The sequence below is a fragment of the Symphalangus syndactylus genome, chromosome 17 (genome assembly GCF_028878055.3).
Source record: "Symphalangus syndactylus isolate Jambi chromosome 17, NHGRI_mSymSyn1-v2.1_pri, whole genome shotgun sequence".
Classification (NCBI taxonomy): domain Eukaryota; kingdom Metazoa; phylum Chordata; class Mammalia; order Primates; family Hylobatidae; genus Symphalangus; species Symphalangus syndactylus.
Window position 1 is genome coordinate 51476768 of NC_072439.2, and position 17609 is coordinate 51494376.

General features: G+C 44.6%; 1 protein-coding gene and 1 pseudogene across 3 annotated transcripts in view; one reads left to right on the top strand and one right to left on the bottom strand.

Annotated features, from left to right (window-relative positions):
* Window positions 1–17609, bottom strand: part of WWTR1 (WW domain containing transcription regulator 1) — a 228422-nt gene that overhangs the window by 194926 nt on the left and 15887 nt on the right. The window lies entirely within an intron of this gene.
* On the top strand, window positions 4490–4934 carry LOC129465597 (mitochondrial import receptor subunit TOM7 homolog; annotated as a pseudogene).

Consider the following 17609-nt stretch of genomic DNA (forward strand, 5'->3'; position numbering starts at 1 on the left):
TTTCATTTGGAGCTAAGAGGACTAATTTGATGATTTTCAATCTCTTCTCCCCTGTCCTGATTTTAAAAGCCTTTCTTTTTTTTTCTTTTCTTTTTTTAGGCATATGTAGTAATATTAGAATTTAATTTTAATTTAATTTGGGAAACTATGATTCTTAAAGAGAAAGTAAAGCATGTGAATAAACTTTGAAGTGTTCATCTTAGTGTGGGACCAAACTGCCTGGATCTTTGTAAAAATCGGTTTTGTATGTCAAGGAGGAGTTTAAGGCCTTTCTGATCACCTTGTGTTCCCCTTTTCCACGCAGCCATGTATCACCTGGAGTTGCTCCTAACCACACCTCACGTGCCCCTGAGCCCTATTTCCTAATTTCTTCTGGGCTGGACTTCCCATTCTCCACCAGCAGCTCCAGTATCCCAAACTTTCTAGTCCTGCTGATCCTCCCAGCAATGGGGTGGAAACTGGAGAGCAGTGTCTGGTCTGTTTTCTAAGAAACTTATGAATTCTATTATCTTTACAAATATAAGATGATAAAATATTTTTTGAATATTTTTTATTTATCTTTTTATAAAATGAAACTCCTATGATCGATTAATGAAGGTGGCTATGGCTGGGTGGTTCATGGGGATTTTTGGAGTTTCTTTGGTTAGTTTTGTTTTCTTTTTTGTCTTTTTAACCATAAGCTGTTTAAGTTGAACCATTCTCAGATGTTTTGGGGGAAACATCCTCTTAAAATGGGCCCTTGTTCTTGCTTTCTGGGGAGGCAGTCTTGAGCAGGTGAATCATAAGGCATTTATGCATATGTTATATGCAGACTGCACCCACCCCTTACCCCCAGCCTTTGCCTCTTGGGTTGTTGTGCTGCTTTCCCCTTTGCTGCATTTCTATAGTTAAGTTGGTTTTACTTGAATGATTCATGTTTAGGGGGAAAATGAAAATCTCCCTTAAAATTTGTTTCAACTCCTCCTGCAAATAAAATAAATGAAGTGGCAGATGTAAAAAAAAAAAAAAAAAAAGACAGCCCAGGCAAGCAGCACCTTCAGCTGGACCCCTTCTGCACTCTGTATTTGTCATCTGTGTACCTGTGATGAAATGTGATTTGCTGGACTGATGACAGCAGTCATCAGTCATATTTGTATTATAGAATGGACAAGTTTGCCATATACTAGCAAGAATAAGCATATGATTCCTCTTGGTATGTATGAAATGTGCCCTACATTAAAAAATGAACACTGTACAAACAATATGCAAGTGTTATGAACGTTGTCTGTCTCAGAATGGCAGGCTGGCTCAATGCAGAGATTCTGGGTTTTGGAGAAAAATTCTACAAACCTGGCTTTTAAATCCCAGTTCAGTCTTTACTAATTTGGTAACCTTAGGTAAGTTACTCAACATCTCTAAGCCTTATTATTATTATTTTTTTTCAGATTCAACATGGTTGTAATAATATTACAGGAAAATTGTTCGAGAAGATTAAATGAGACCATGTATGTGAAGCATGTAGCAAATAGTAAGCACTAAGAAATAACAACTACTGTGATTCTTTGACTTTCAAAAAGCAGCTTTTCTTGACTTTATTCTTGAAACAAAAAAAAGAGGAGTATCAGACGCATCCTGATTGGCAAATGGATTTTTTCCATCTATGAAATAACAAGTAGGATCAGTTCTCCTTTGACCATAGAGGCCAAAAATCATTTTAAGTTTTTTTTTTTTTTTTGAGACGGAGTCTTGCTCTGTCACCCAGGCTGGAGTGCAGTGGCGCGATCTCGGCTCACTGCAAGCTCCGCCTCCCGGGTTCACGCCATTCTCCTGCCTCAGCCTCTCCGAGTAGCTGGGACTACAGGCGCCCGCCACCACGCCCGGCTAATTTTTTTTTTTTTGTATTTTCAGTAGAGATGGGGTTTCACCGTGGTCTCGATCTCCTGACCTCGTGATCCACCCACCTCGGCCTCCCAAAGTGCTGGGATTACAAGCGTGAGCCACCGTGCCCAGCCGATCACTGCATTTCTGAGACTGCAAGGCTGTTGATTCTGTTTTGTTGTGAGACTGGCACTGTAAGGCTGTTGATTCTGTTTTGTTGTGAGACTGGCCACAGGCCCACACAGTCCAGGCCCACTCAAATAGCTGCCTGAGTTGCCTTTCCTGAGGTCAGATCTGCCAGGAAAGTGTCAGTTGTGGGAATTCTTGCTTTGGCACATAAAATTGGGGTTAAAGATGTAGAAAGTGTTAACATTTACTATGGAGTTAATTCCTTGCTTATCTTGTTACTCTCCACCCCACCCTAAGTCCAAATCTCCACATCTCACTCTACAGAAAGAAGGCTGAATATAAAATCTCCTACCAAAATAGATACTGAATGTACATGTCTTCTCATTATAGAGATTTTAGTCACTCTGAGGTTTCTCTCTTGAGAGTCGCCAGGATGTGAGCTGAAATGAGTCAATATAAGGACTTGTGTTTGGGAGTCTCTGGTGTTGTAGAGGAGTGTGTCATAAAGTGGGAGCCTGGATTTCAGAGTCCATCTGGAGCACACATGTTGTTTACATCTATAACGACATAAAAGGTGATGAAAAACCCAAAAGAGTTTTGCCAACAAACAGAAATATTTACCACACAACAGTTATGATGGCCAAAATATTAAAACCCAGTTAGAAATTAAATGAACACGTTTACAAAGCTATTCTCAGGCACATTACTTTATCTTAGAGTCTTAGATTTGGGATTCTGGCACAGAAAATCTAATTTTTCAGAAAAAAAGTATTACATTAAGAATATCTCCTCCCCACCCTCATTTTGGTTTGGATGTTTATACCCTCTAAATATCATGTTGAAATGTGACCTCCAGTGTTGGAGTTGGGCCTCTTGGGAGGTGTTTGGATCATGGGGGTGGATCCTTCATAAGAGGGTTGGTGCTGTCCTCGACATAATGAGTGAGTTCTCACTGTATGAGTTCACAAGAGATCTGGTTGTTTAAAACAAGCCTAGCAATTCCTCACTGTCTCTTTTGCTCCCTCTCTTGCCATGTGACACATCAGCTCCCCTTCACTTTCTGCCATGATTGGAAGCTTCCTGAGGCCCCATCAGAAGTAGATGCTGGCGCATGCTTCTCATCCAGCCTGTGGAACCGTGAGCCAAAATAAACCTCTTTACCTTATAAATCACCAAGCTTGAGTATTCCTTTATAGCAACACAAGAATAGACTGATAAACCTCTGAGAGGGGCTTTCCCTCTGTCACCAAGGCTGGAGTGCAGTGGCATGATCATGGCTCATTTGCAGCCTTGAACTTCTGAGCTCAAGCAGTCCTCCCACCTCAGCCTCCCAAAGTGCTGAGATCACAGGCATGAGCCACTGTGCCTGGCCAAGAATATCTTTTTAAAAATGCTGATTAAAGATGGCTGATTGAACAAATGTGTTTACCCCCAAACCTCTATTAAATTAAAAATAAAACGATTTTAACAAATTAAAAGGGGGAGAAAATAATGACAGCAACAAAATTTTAAGAGCTAAAAAACAGGATACTTTGTACATCACGTAACAAACTGAGAAGGCTAAATTCTAAATCAGCACAAGGGAAACCAAGAAGCAAGCCATTTCCCAGGGTAGGCTACCCCAAAAGCCTCCCTCCCAAATGCAGTTTAGTGACTGCTGCAGAAGATATAATAGAGGGTCTCTAAGCCAGAGCTAGGACACTAGGCATGATAAAGAGTGGGAATATTATGCTGAAAGCAGACAGATTTGAAAAAAGGCTTATATAATGAAGCACTATTCTCAGTCCAAATTCAACCTCCAGAACAGAGGCAGCCAGCATAAGGAACCATTCTAGGAAGGAGAGGAGACATTTACCTTCTAGAAAACTTGCTCAGACCAAGAAAAAAGACCTAAAGACAAAGACGTCCCCCTCCCATAGAAATGGCCCAGACTGATCATTCTAAAGACAAAAAGGTAACAAGCTTCATCCATGGCACAGAGGTGTCCATCAGCTCTAAAATGTAAGTGAAGGGCCAGAATTATCAGACATCTGAAAAAAGCCTCTACCAGAGAAGACAGAGACAGAACACATAAAAGTTAAAAAAAAAAAAAAAAAAAAGAAAGAAAAAAACAACAAACAACGAAAAACAAAACAAAAAAACTAGAGAGGAAACAGTCTTGAGAATATGCAGGGAAATAAAAGCCTTTAAAAAAGCTAATAATATCTTCAGAGAAGTAAAAAGATGTTATAAGAATAGGATGAAATAAAAAGAACAAAAAATAACTGTTAGAAATTTGAAATATAATAATGGAATTTTAAAACTTAGATGGTTTATATGATAAAGTTGAGAAACTAGGAAAATAAAGCTAAAAGACAAAGAAAAGGACAATAGGAAAGAAAAAACAATCAGAGGATCAGTCTACCAGGTACAATATTTCAATAAACAGGAGTTCCAGAAAGAGAGAAAGAGAACAGAAAAATTGACGGGGAGAAGCTCACAATAAATCAACAATTCAAGATTTCAAAAACCAAAGGATGTGGGTTGCTGTAAGGGGTCCTCCCTGCGCCACACGGCCGTCGCCATGGTGAAGCTGAGCAAAGAGGCCAAGCAGAGACTACAGCAGCTCTTCAAGGGGGGCCAGTTGCCATTCGCTGGGGCTTTATCCCTCTTGTGATTTACCTGGGATTTAAGAGGGGTGCAGATCCTGGAATGCCTGAACCAACTGTTTTGAGCCTACCTTGGGGATAAAGGATTATTTGGTCTTCTGGATTTGGAGGCAATCAGCGGACAGCATGGAAGATGTGTGCTCTGGCTCGGATAAGAGATGGGACATCATTCAGTCACTAGTTGGATGGCACAAGGCTCTTCACAGATGCACCTGTAGCAGAGTGGAACTTGTACTAACTTATGATAGAATGTATCAGAATAAATGTTTTTAACAATGTTAAAAAAAAAAAAAAAACAAAGGATGTGAGCTGCCAGATTGATAGCGCCCCCAAAATACCTAGACGATGGATGAAAATAGACCATTGTGAAATGTCAGACCCTTATAAATAGGAAAAAATCCAACAAGCTTTCAGAGGGAAAAAGCAGGTATCAAGACCAGGAATTCAAATGTCAGAAGACAACATGAGATAGTAATCATGAACTTGTAGTTGTACAAGAGACAAGATGCTATTTTCAGTTTCTACAAAATAAAGTGAAATAGTAAGTAGAACTTTAAAATAACACTTAGGGGGAGAAACCCTAATTCCAAAACATATATCTGTTGGACAGGAAATTGAAAGCAAATGCTCAGCGTTTTGGAGTTGGATTGCAAAATAGATTACAGCAGGGATTTCTTCTTAATCCTTACATATCAACAAAACCACAGTAAGAATAGCTAACCTGGACAACTAATCATTAAGCACCGCAAAGATTATTAGCTTATGCACTCCTCATGACAATTCCAACTGGCAAAAATAGTTATCATAATTTTCAAAATGAAGTTATGCTAATTAAGTAATTTTCTCAAAGTTTCATATAGTTGGGTAAGAGGAGGAGCTAGAATTCAAACTCCAAAATCTGTTTATTTAACTACTATGCCACACAGCCCTGAAAAATAATGTTGCAGTGCAGTGGCTCATTTCTGTAATCCCAGCACTGTGGGAGGCCAAGGCGGGTGGATTGCTTGAGTCCAGGAGTTTGAGACCAGCCTGGGCAATATTTGAAACTCCGTCTCTACAAAAAATACAAAAATTAGCCAGGTGTGGTGGCATGTGCCTGTAGTCCCAGCTACTCAGGATAGGGGGCTGAGGCAGGAGGATTGCTTGTGCCTGGGAGGTGGAGGCTGCAGTGAGCTGAGATCACACCATATACCACTGCAATCAAGCCTGGGTGACAGAGAGAGACTCTGTCTCAAAAGAAAAAAGAAAAAAGAAAAAGAATGTTCACATTTAAATTTTTCACGCACATTCTATAATGTTCACATTTAAATATTTGTAAACATTAATATTTCTACTAACACTGACCTCTTTTATTTTTTGAGATGGAATTTCACTCTTTTTGCCCAGGCTGGAGTGCAATGGCATGATCTCAGCTCACCACAACCTCCGCTTCCTGGGTTCAAGCGATTCTCCTGCCTCAGCCTCCAGAGTAGCTGGGATTATAGGCATGCACCACCACGCCTGGCTAATTTTGTATTTTTAGTAGAGACGGGGTTTCTCCATGTTGATCAGGCTGGTCCTGAACTCCTGACCTCAGGTGATCCACCCACCTCAGCCTCCCAAAGTGCTGAGATTAGGAGGTTGGCCACCATGCCCGGCCAACACTGACGTCTTAGAGATAGCAGAAAAAGGTGTATCAGAACTCGATTTTATATCCTTATGTTTTGAGCAAGAGGGAACAAGGAGAAAGAAGGGAGATCATCTTAATATTATTATAAAGTAAAACACTATTTTATGAACTTTTTAGAATAGAATATCTTGCTGAGCTGGCAGGACTTCTAGGAAAACTTTTAAGAAAAGGAAGGTCTCAATGATACATATACAAAACAAAGCAGCAATATTTCAGTTTTAGCTGGCCTACCACTCAATTGCTCGGTGGTATTAGTGCCAAAACTACAATAAGGTTTTGTGCAAGACTTTTATAAGTTGGTCTGACAGCCATTTTTATTTACACAAGCCACCCCCCAACCCCAATACTGAATTTTCCATATTAATGTGTTTCCATTGTTCTCAGATGGGCCTACAGTAACTTTAGCCCTCTTCCAGATGTTTCCTGACATCAGCATCCAAGATGGGCTGGCCAGCTGTCTTTAAAATTGCGGGAACTCTGTGTTGTGTGCATTAGTTATGCAAATGGAAAAGCAAGGACAAGGAGCCAATGTACGGGATAAAAAAGAACTAGGGGAGGGATTGGCCAGGCTTCACTAGCACATGCAGAACAGGGAGAAAGCCAAGACAGCAAGCTGTCTTTGATCAAAGCCCCCAGCAACCTTCACCACCGCTCCCTACGCAGAGGGGTTAGTGTCCTCAGTTTCCAGGCCAGGCCTGGGTTTTTGGAAGCTTCCTCAGTCTGTTTTGGTGACTTAATAGGGACACATTGAATATTCACAGATTTATCAACTATCTAACCAGTTTCTCCTTTGCTTCCCTTTGTCAACTAAGAAATATCTTCATAAACTGGAGAACAGTTCCCCAAAGTGTAGTGCTCATTAAATTAATAGATGTTTTATGAAAAAAAAGGCAGGGCAGTCAGATGAGTTTTGGAAAACCTAGGTTTAACAAAATTAAGCAATTCCCTTTCCCAGAGCACTCTGAGGGTCTCTGATATATTCATGTGCACTGTGAATATCAGAGGGAATCATTTCTCAGAGGACTCAGAGCCTACCTAAGGAAATGCTGCACTAGAGGCAATGTAGGTTCTCAGCTCCAATCACCCTTTCAGGCAGCAAACTGACTGCCAATTGAATATGTTTGCATGTCCCCAAACATATGTGTCTCTTACTGAACTCGCAATAGTCTCTACCGCCTGCTCAGGCTCCAGCTTCCTCTTTCTGGGGAAATAGTCATACCAATTGGTATGGCCAACAGTATGCTATGGCCATACCAATACTGTTCTCCTAAACTAGAATTATGGTAATGGTCCTCTGCCTGATTCCTTTGTCCTAACCAGTGTCCTCTCTCGTCTAATCAATCTTGCAATAAAGGGCTACTGCTTTGTCTTCCTAGCCTCAGGCCTGTACCCCAGCTCATGACTGGACATTTCTACTTGGTGCACTATAGAACACCGTACCTGGACATGTAAGTGACTGAGTTCATGTCTTCCTCACTCAACAGGCATTTTTCTCCCAACTCTCTATTTCTCTCAATAACGCAGACTCACTATGGTCTCAATATGACTGACAACATTTTTTTTTCTTGTTGGTTTTTGTTTGTTTTGTTGTTTGGTTGGTTTTGTTTGCTTGTTGGTTTTTTAATTGTGGTAAAATATACCTAATATAACATTTATTATCTTAACCATTTTGAAGTGTACAGTTCAGTAGTACTAAGTACATTCACATTGTTGTACAACCAATCTTCAGATCGCTTTTCATCTTGCAAAACTGAAACTCTATGCCCATTAAACAACTCCCCATCTCCCCTCAACCCCCACCGCTGTCCTGCTTCTGGCAGCCACCATTCTACTTTCTCTTTCTATGAGTTTGACCACTCTAGGTATCTCACATAAGTGGGAACACACAGTATTTGTCTTTTTGTGACTGACTTACTTCACTTAATATGACCTCAAGGTTCATCCATATTATAATGTGTGTCAGAACTTTTTTCCTTTTTAAGGCAGAATAATATTCTAGCATATGCTATATTTTGTTTATCCATTTGTCTGTTGATGGACACTTAGGTTGATTTCATATCTTGACTATTGTGAATAGTGCTTCAGTGAACATGAGGGTGCAGATATCTTTATGAGATCCTGATTTCAATTCTTTTGGAAATATACCCAGAAGAAGGATTTCTGTATTATACTGTAGTTCTATTTTTAATTTGTTGAAGAATCTCCATACTGTTTTCCATAGCTGTTGTACCATTTTACATTCTCACCAACATCATGCTAGTGTTCCAGTTTCTTCACAACCTCACCATACTTATCTTTTTATTTGGTTTTATTTATATTTATATTTATATTTTATTTTTCTTGAGACAGGGTCTCGCTCTGCCACCCACTGCAACCTCTGCCTCCCGGACTCAAGCGATCCTCCCACCCCAGCCTCCTGAGTATTGGGACTACGGGCATGTGCCACCATGCCCGGATAATTTTTGTACTTTTTGTAGAGAGGGGTTTGCCGTGTTGCCCAGGCTGGCCTCAAATTCCTGGGCTCAAGCAGTCTGCCTGCCTCGACTTCCCAAAGTGCTGGGATTACAGGTGTGACCCATGATGTCCGGCCTTTTTTTTTTTTTTTTTAAATAATAACCATCCTAATTGGTGTGACGTGTTAACTCATTGTGGTTTTGATTTGTATTAATATCTCCCTGTTGATTAGTAATTTTGAGTATCTTTTTATACACTTTGTTGGCTATTTGTATGTCTTCTTTGGAGAAATGTATGTTCAAATTATTTGCCCATTTTTAAATAAGGTTGTTTTGTGGTTGTTGTTATTATTTAACAAGGAACAGAGAACTATTCATGCTAGGTTAAGTAAAGGATTTTTCTTTGCTATGATTATAACAGCTGCATTTTTTGTTTGTTGTTTTTTTGGAAGGATACACAGTGGACTCACTCAAAGAACTAAGGACTCGGCCAGGCACGGTGGCTCACACCCGTAATCCCAGCACTTTGGGAGGCTGAGGTGGGCGGATCACCTAAGGTTAGGAGTTTGAGGCCTGCCTGATCAACTTGGTGAAACCCTGTCTCTACTAAAAATACAAAATTAGCTGGGTGTGGTGGAACATGCCTGTAATCCCAGCTACTCGAGAGGCTGAAGTGGGAGAACTGCTTGAACCTGGCAGGTGGAGGTTGCAGTGAGCTGAGATCACGCCATTGCACTCCAGCCTGGGCAACAAGAGCAAAACTCTATCTCAAAACACAAAAGAAAAGAACAGAACTAAGGACAGTTGGGCCTTCGAGAGACCAGACCTGAGAAACTTTAGGAACGGAATGAGGCTGGCTGCTCCCTCAGAGGTCACAAGCCCTTCCATTTAGTTTTGTCGTGGTGCATCTACCCTATTTTTTTTCTCTTCTTCCCTCTGCTGATTCTCTTCACATAAGACTCCCAGTGGCCATCAAGGCCCCAACTGTACTGGACCTCTCAGTTGTAGTTCACACCATCATGTGGCAGCTTATTCCCATGTTTTCAGAACAAATTCCTCAGAGTGAAAGAATCTGACCAGTTCAGGTCATCTTTCTAGCTGTGCTATAAAAGCATTGTATCCTTTTGGGTCAGGTGTTCACCCAGGTCCAACAAGACTTGGAGAAGGGCTTTCAGGCCTACACAGTACAGAGCATGACCTTTTAGGACAGGCAGGGAGACATCATTGCAGTTAAGGGCTCTAGGTTGTGAATCACACTGCCTAGGATCAAATTCTGGTTTGCTATTTACTAGTTTTGTGATGTAAGGCAGATAACATCTGTTCTTTGGTTTTCTCATCTGTAAAATAAGTTTAATTATACTACTTATAGGATTATTGTGAAATTAGATAAATTGATACCTACAAAACACTTATAAAACATTATCATTATCCGCCCCCCTTCTTTTTTTTTTTTTTTTTTTGAGATTGAGTCTCGCTCTGTCACCCAGGCTAGAGTGCAGTGGCGTGATCTTGGCTCACTGCAACCTCCGCCTCCCAGGTTCAAGTGATTCTCCTGCCTCAGCCTCCTGAGTAGCTGGGATTACAGGCACATGCCACCAGGCCTGGCTAATTTTTGAAATTTTAGTAGAGACGGGGTGTCACCTGTTGGTCAGACTGGTCTCGAACTCCTGACCTCAAGTGATCCACCCAGCTTAGCCTCCCAAAGTGCTGGGACTATAGGCATGAGCCACTGCACCTGGCACGTTATCCCCTTTTAACAAAGGAAGAAATTGAAGCATAAGGAAGTTAAGTAACTTGTCCAAGTTCACATATGTAGTAAAGAGTAGAGCCAGCATATAAAGCCAGGTCACAGCCAAAATCTGCCCTCATAACCACTGTGCCAAACTGATTTACTCTCCAGTTTAGGAAGCTTTCAGTGATAAACTCCACCCAAATTGATTATATATTCATTTATGGGCACAGTTAGGAAAGAAGATGGGAAGGGGTGAAGAGGAGACAGAAGCGTAGGGTCTTACACACTTGTTAAAAAAAAAAAAAAAAAGGAGGCTGGATGTGGTTGCTTGTGCCTATAATCCCAGCGGGTTGGGAGGCCAAGGTGGCTTGAGCCCAGAAGTTCAGGACCAGCCTGCTCACCACAGCGAGATCTTGTCTCTACAAAAGTAAAATTTTAAAAGATTATTAAGTTGAATTAAAAAAAAGAAAAAGGAAAATTCAGGATCTTGATATAATAGTCAAAAGTATATGAAATCAGTAGTAAAATAATAAATAATTCTATCATTATTAACACCACTTGTCAGAAGTGATACAAACCAAGTAGATGCATTTGTTTTGTGAGGTACTAGGGGTACTAGAGCTTACTTTATTTTATAAAGAACAGTCTAGCCAGCTTCTGGGCATATACAACCTGATCACTAGTTTTTCCCTTCGGCAGACTTCTTCCCTTAGCCTCAGCAGCTGAACTTGCATCCAGATCACACCACTGTCCCTGCTTTTACCCAGGTCACCAAAGGCCAACTTTAATAATCACTTCTGGTTTTCATCTCACCTATTTTATCAGCAGATTCAATTGCCCAATCTCTCTTTCTTAAAACATTTTCTTCTCTTGGCTTCTGTGCATCACATTTTCCTGCCACATTTTCAAATGGCTCAGACCTCATCAGCCAGGTCTTAGCTCAAGCTCTCATTAGAAAGCCTTCTCTGGCCACCCATGGACCAATCAGCACACACTTCCTACCCTCTGAGGCCCACCCAATCTAAAGATGCTCCCTGGTTACTCTCTGTCATATTTACTTTATTTTCCTTAATATTTAGCATTCTCTGAAATCATCTTATTTATTTATTGTTACTTACCTCTAGTTATCTGCCTTCCCAACCAATGTTAACTTCTTGAAATCAAAGACTGGCTGTTTCACTTATTATTGTATTCTAGAAGTTTCTGACATGTAGTAAGGACTCAGTTTGTATTTCTTGATTGTATAAATGTCAAATGAAGTTTAAGTAATGGAAAGAAAGAAAAGTGAAGGTAGGCAAAATTTTAATTTTAATTTTACATTTTAAAATTTAAAATTGGTAATGCGTATCTGTAGTCCAACCTACTTTTGAGGCTGAGGTGGGAGGATTGAGGCCAGGAGTTCGAGGCTGTAGTACACTATGACCACACCTGTGAATAGCCACTGTACTCCAGCCTGGGCAACAAAGCAAGACCCTATCCTTGCTATAAACTAAAATTTTATTTTAAGTATCTTTGCTATAAAATAAAATTATTGGGAACTAAAGGGAGGGAAGGGGTAAGAGAAAACACAAAAAATTATCGTTTCTCTAAATCAGATTTTTTCTATAGCTGTGGCTCTCTCATGATCAGCCTACGATTTACCCAACATTCTCTTGTTCCTGAATTCTTTTTTTTTTTTTTTTTTTTTATGGATCAGCGATAATAACTCAATCCTCTATTTGACAAAGAAGAGGGAGAAGGAAGAGGAAGAAAAAGAAAGTGGGATAAAGGATCAGAAAGGGAGGAAAATAGAAAAAATTAGAGTATGACTCCAGGGTAGACCTGTTTTGTTGTCACTGAGTTGGTTGGTTGGTTTGTCTGTTGTATTTTTCATGTTTCGCCAAGTTTGCCAGACTGGTCTCGAACTCCTAGCCCAAAGTGATCAACCCGCCTCGCCCTCCAGAGTGCCGGGACCACAGGCGTCAGCCACCACGTCCAGCCCCCACATTGCTTCTGGCCTCCGTGGTAGACCTCCCAGACGGGGCAGCCAGGCAGAGACGCTCCTCACTTCTTCCCAGACGATAGGTGGCCGGGCAGAGGCGCTCCTCACTTCCCAGACGATGGGTGGTCGGGCAGAGGCGCTCCTCACTTCCCAGACGGTGGGTGGTCGGGCAGAGGCGCTCCTCACTTCCCAGACGGGGCAGCCGGCCGGGCAGAGGCGCTCCTCACTTCCCAGACGATGGGTGGCCGGGCAGAGGCGCTCCTCACCTCCCAGACGATGGGTGGCCGGGCAGAGGCGCTCCTCACCTCCCAGACGATGGGTGGTCGGGCAGAGGCGCTCCTCGCTTCCCAGACGGTGGGTGGTCGGGCAGAGGCGCTCCTCGCTTCCCAGACGGTGGGTGGCCGGGCAGAGGCGCTCCTCGCTTCCGAGACGGGGTGGCCGGGCAGAGGCGCTCCTCGCTTCCCAGACGGTGGGTGGCCGGGCAGAGGCGCTCCTCGCTTCCCAGACGGTGGGTGGCCGGGCAGAGGCGCTCCTCGCTTCCCAGACGGTGGGTGGCCGGGCAGAGGCGCTCCTCGCTTCCCAGACGGTGGGTGGCCGGGCAGAGGCGCTCCTCGCTTCCCAGACGGTGGGTGGCTGGGCAGAGGCGCTCCTCACTTCCCAGACGGGGTGGCCGGGCAGAGGCGCTCCTCACTTCCCAGACGATGGGTGGCCAGGCAGAGACGCTCCCCACCTCCCAGATGGGGCGGCGGCCGGGCAGGGGCTGCAATCCCAGCACCCTGGTAGGCCAAGGCAGGCGGCTGGGAGGCGGAGGCTGCCGCGAGGCCAGACCACGCCACCGCACTCCAGCCCGGGTAACACCGAGCACTGGGTGAGCGAGACTCCGTCTGCAGTCCCAGCACCTCGGGAGGCTGAGGCGGACAGAGCACTCGGCGTCAGGAGCTGGCGACCAGCGTGGCCAAGATGGCGAACGCGTGCCTGCAGCCAAAGGAGAAAAAGCAGGCAGCGGTGGCGCGCGCCGGCAGTCCCAGGCAGTCCGCGGCGCGGGCAGCAGGGAGCCGAGTAGATTGCAGCCTGGGCCACAGAGAAAGAAAGAAAAAGGAAGGAAGGAAGTAAGGAAGGGAGGGAGGGAGGAAGGCAGGCTCCTGAATTCTTCTTAGACAATTCCTGTGTTGTTATATATTGATCACACTTTTTGACTAACCTGGATGTTTTTAGTTGCTGACAAAAACTTATATCAAGAGGAAAAGTGTGACCTGCAAAATTAGGGTTGTGTAACCCATCCGCTTATTATTGAACCTTATGAATAGGAATTTTGAGGATTAGACATTAGTTAGTCTCAGGCCAAAACCAGGAGCTAATTCCTATGGAATAGTAACAATCCAGGTTTTCACACTACTCTAAACCACAACTAAAGTGCAAAGTAATTTATTGATAAATATTACTCATTTTACTACTAACAAGGGTGGAAAGTATTTTGGAACCAATTACACTTCAGGACAATATAAATGATATCTCATTTAATCCTCAAAATAACTGTAAGACATAGATATTATTTTATGACATTCGCAAAAGTGGAAACTGAGATTCACTCAGTTACAACATTTGCTCAAGGGCATGCTGTAAATTAAGTATGTGTCTGATGCTCAAGACTACACTTTTTCTCTCCACCCATACTGTCTCCCAAACATTTGGTTTCACATCTGCTGCATATGAGAGTGACTATCCTGGTTAGCAGGGAATGTAGGTGGAGAGAAAAGGTAATACTCAGAAAAGAAAAGGGTCTAAAACATATGATTTGCAGGTGAAGGTGGGGTTTGAGGAACTGAAGTCCAGAATATATTTTTCCATGCACTCAGTATTCATTTAAAAATATATTTAAGTTAAAATATCCGACTTTTAAAAAACATTTTCACACATAAACCATTAGAAATTCAGGATTGTCTATGCCAATTCTGAAAAAAATAAAACCATGAATTCTCTTCCATAATAATGTACATCTTGAATTTTTATTTTATTAATTTATTTATTATTTTTATTTTTTATTTTTTTGAGACGGAGTCTCGCTCTGTTGCCCAGGCTGGAGTGCAGTGGGACAATCTCGGTTCACTGCAACCTCTGCCTCTTGGGTTCAAGTGATTCTCCTGCCTCAGCCTCCCAAGTAGCTGGGATTACAGGTGCCCGCCACCACACCCGATTAATTTTTGTATTTTTAGTAGAGATGGAGTTTCGCATGTTGGCCAGGTTGGTCTCGAACTCCTGACCTCAGGTGATCCACCCACCTCCACCTCCCAAAGTGCTGGAATTACAGGCATGAGCCACCGCGCCTGTCCTACGTCTTGAATTTTTAAATCTGTTTATTTAACTTCTCTGAGGCAGTTATAAGGATCACAGTGATAGCAGCAGCAGAGCGGCACGGGCAGTAGTGGAGGAAGCGGCTGTGGGAGTGACAGTGGCAGCAATGTGACCCCTGTGGCCCGCATCCCTGAGGCAGCGGACTTCGACTTTGTTGCCCAACCCTTGTGCAGTTGGGTGGGACTTGATCCCAGGCCCAGAGCCTCTGCTGCTCTGGCCCCTGGCCCCACGTCGCTGGTTTTGCTGGCCACCACTGCGGGGAGGCTGTGGGGAGGAGGTGACAGTCTCTGGAGCCTGCCCTGGGAGCGCCTCAGATCCCACTGCCCTGGCGGCCGCCGTGATGGGGCCAGGCCGAGTTGCCTACTGGCAGAAGAGAATTGCGGTCGGACATGAAGGGGTGGGCAGAGAGGGGACCCAAGGCGGAGCTGGGCCTGGGGCAGTGTCACCTTCATGAAGCCAGAGGGAGCCGGGAGCAGGCAGCAGCCTGGACCTTTCGGGTGCGGCTGCAGCCACCCAAGACACCGCTGTGGACATGGACCCCTGCCTCCCTGTGCTCTTAGGGGCTGGGAGCAGGCAGGAGCCCCACCCTCCTGGACGCAGCTGCAGACGTCGAGCTGCGACTGCAGAACCAGGCATCTCTGAACTCTCAGGGGCCCAGGAAGGCCACCCTTGCCCCGGTAGGCTCAGAGGTGTCTGCTCCCAGTGTCTAGCCTCTCCTCACTCCCAGCGCCCCCTCGGATCTCAGAGCAAGGATGGGGCCAAGCCCGGGCACTGTTGCAGCCTGGCTGGGTGTGTGCAGGCTCAGGGCAGCGCTGACACACCTGGCCCCTGTCATCTCTGCCCTCTCTGGACTTTGGGAACTAATGAACATGGGAGGGAGACCAGGGGGTGCTGAGAACAGCCTGGCGCTGGCCTGCAGGTGCCCCTTGGCATGAACAGCCTGGGCACCATGAACAGAGCAGGAAGCAGATAGACTCCTGGGCAGAATGGGGTGGGTCCCCAGGAAACTCCTGCCTTCAAGCCAAGGGGGGCCTGAAGCCTGGGGGCCGGGCTGCCAGTCCCACGGACAAGAGTGGGAACGTGTGGTGCTTTTCCCTGGGCCCATCCACGGCCACCCATGGACCAATCAGCACACACTTCCTACCCTCTGAGGCCCATTAAAAACCCCCAGAGTCAGTCAAACTCGGAAGAGAGGATGGAGAGAGGACAGGGAGACAAGGTGGTGACCAGCTGCAGAGAGGAGCTGAAGAGATGATGGGAGGACTCGCTGCAGAGAGGAGCTACCCTCTCTGCTGACAGCTGAAAACTCGTCGGGACACCCTGGCTATGGAAAGGAGCTGCCCACTGCAGGTCTCCTCTAAGCTATTCTATTTCTCAATAAAGCTCCTCTTCACCTTGCTCACCCTCCACCTGTCTGTGTACCCCATTCTTCTTGAAGGCAGAACAAGAACTCGGGACCCACCAAATGGCGAGGCTAAAAGAGCTGTAACACAAACAGGGCTGAAACATGCCCCTTGCTCGCCATGTTGTGGGTGAAGAGGAGAGAACACCTGCGGCCCTTCAGGGAGCCCAGACCTGGGAGCTCCCCAAGCCAGGGCTGTGACTCCCTCTTTGGGGGCCTGCAGTTGCAGGCATCTCCAAGCTTCTGGGTGTCAAGCCTTTGGGCGTCACTGCATTTTCCGGTGCCAGCTGGGGAAGTTGCTTGCAGTGTGCCTGGTCCAGCATAGCCTCACAGAGCGCTGGCACCCGTGCCAGCACTCGGAACTGCCTGCCCCTGGCAGCAGCCGGTGTGTTTGACTGTGCGCAGTGGTCGAATCCCACGCTCGCTTACACATCCCTTGCCGCTCCACACCTGACTCAGTCTCCCTTAGAGGCGTGTGATCAAGGGCCAGTAGCGTGAGCTGAGCACAGCCTGCCAGGCCGAGTGGGTGGAACAAGCCCAGAGGGCCTGAGAAAACTTGGGCAAAGGCACCACCAGCCAAAGAGATTTCCGGCCAGAAAAGCGACATCCCAATCCCAAAGATCCCAGAGCAACAGTACTTCATACATATACCTCACGTAGAGTTGGGAGACAAGTACAACTTAGTACATGTGGATAAAGTGCTCTGCAGATATTAATTTCTCTTTCTATTACTTATGCTAATCACAAAAATAGTAAAAATATGAATAGCAAAGAGTGGTGGGGATCTCAGAGGGGACTACAACATATTTAACTGGATAAAAAGTCTTATTTGGTTTGGTTTGGGGTGGGGGTTAACTAGGGAGCCTCATCAACATTTATGGCATTGTCTTCCTAAGAAAATTGGTCTCAGGTTTGCCTACGATGAAAACATTGACAAAACATTGAACATGAATTCTCTATTCAGTGAATAGAGAATTTACTATTCAGGGCTATTTGTTTTGAATTCAGAAATTGTTCTGTGCCTGGCGTGGTGGCTCATGCCTGTAATCCCAGCACTCTGGGAGGCCGAGACGGGTGGGTCACTTGGGGGCAGGGGTTTGTGACCAGTCTGGCCAACATGGTAAAACTCTGTCTCTACTAAAAATACAAAAATTAGCCAGGCATGGTGGCACACAGCTGTAAACCCAGCTACTCGGAAGGCTGAGGCAGGAGAATCGCTGGGACCTGGGAGGCAGAGGTTGCAGTGAGCCGGGATCACACCACTGCACTCCAGCCTGGGTGACAAAGGGAGACTCCATCTCAAAATAAATAAATAAATAAATAAATAAAATAAAGAAATTGTTCTGATGCTCTGTGGCCTACTTACCTCTTCAACTAAATCTACTC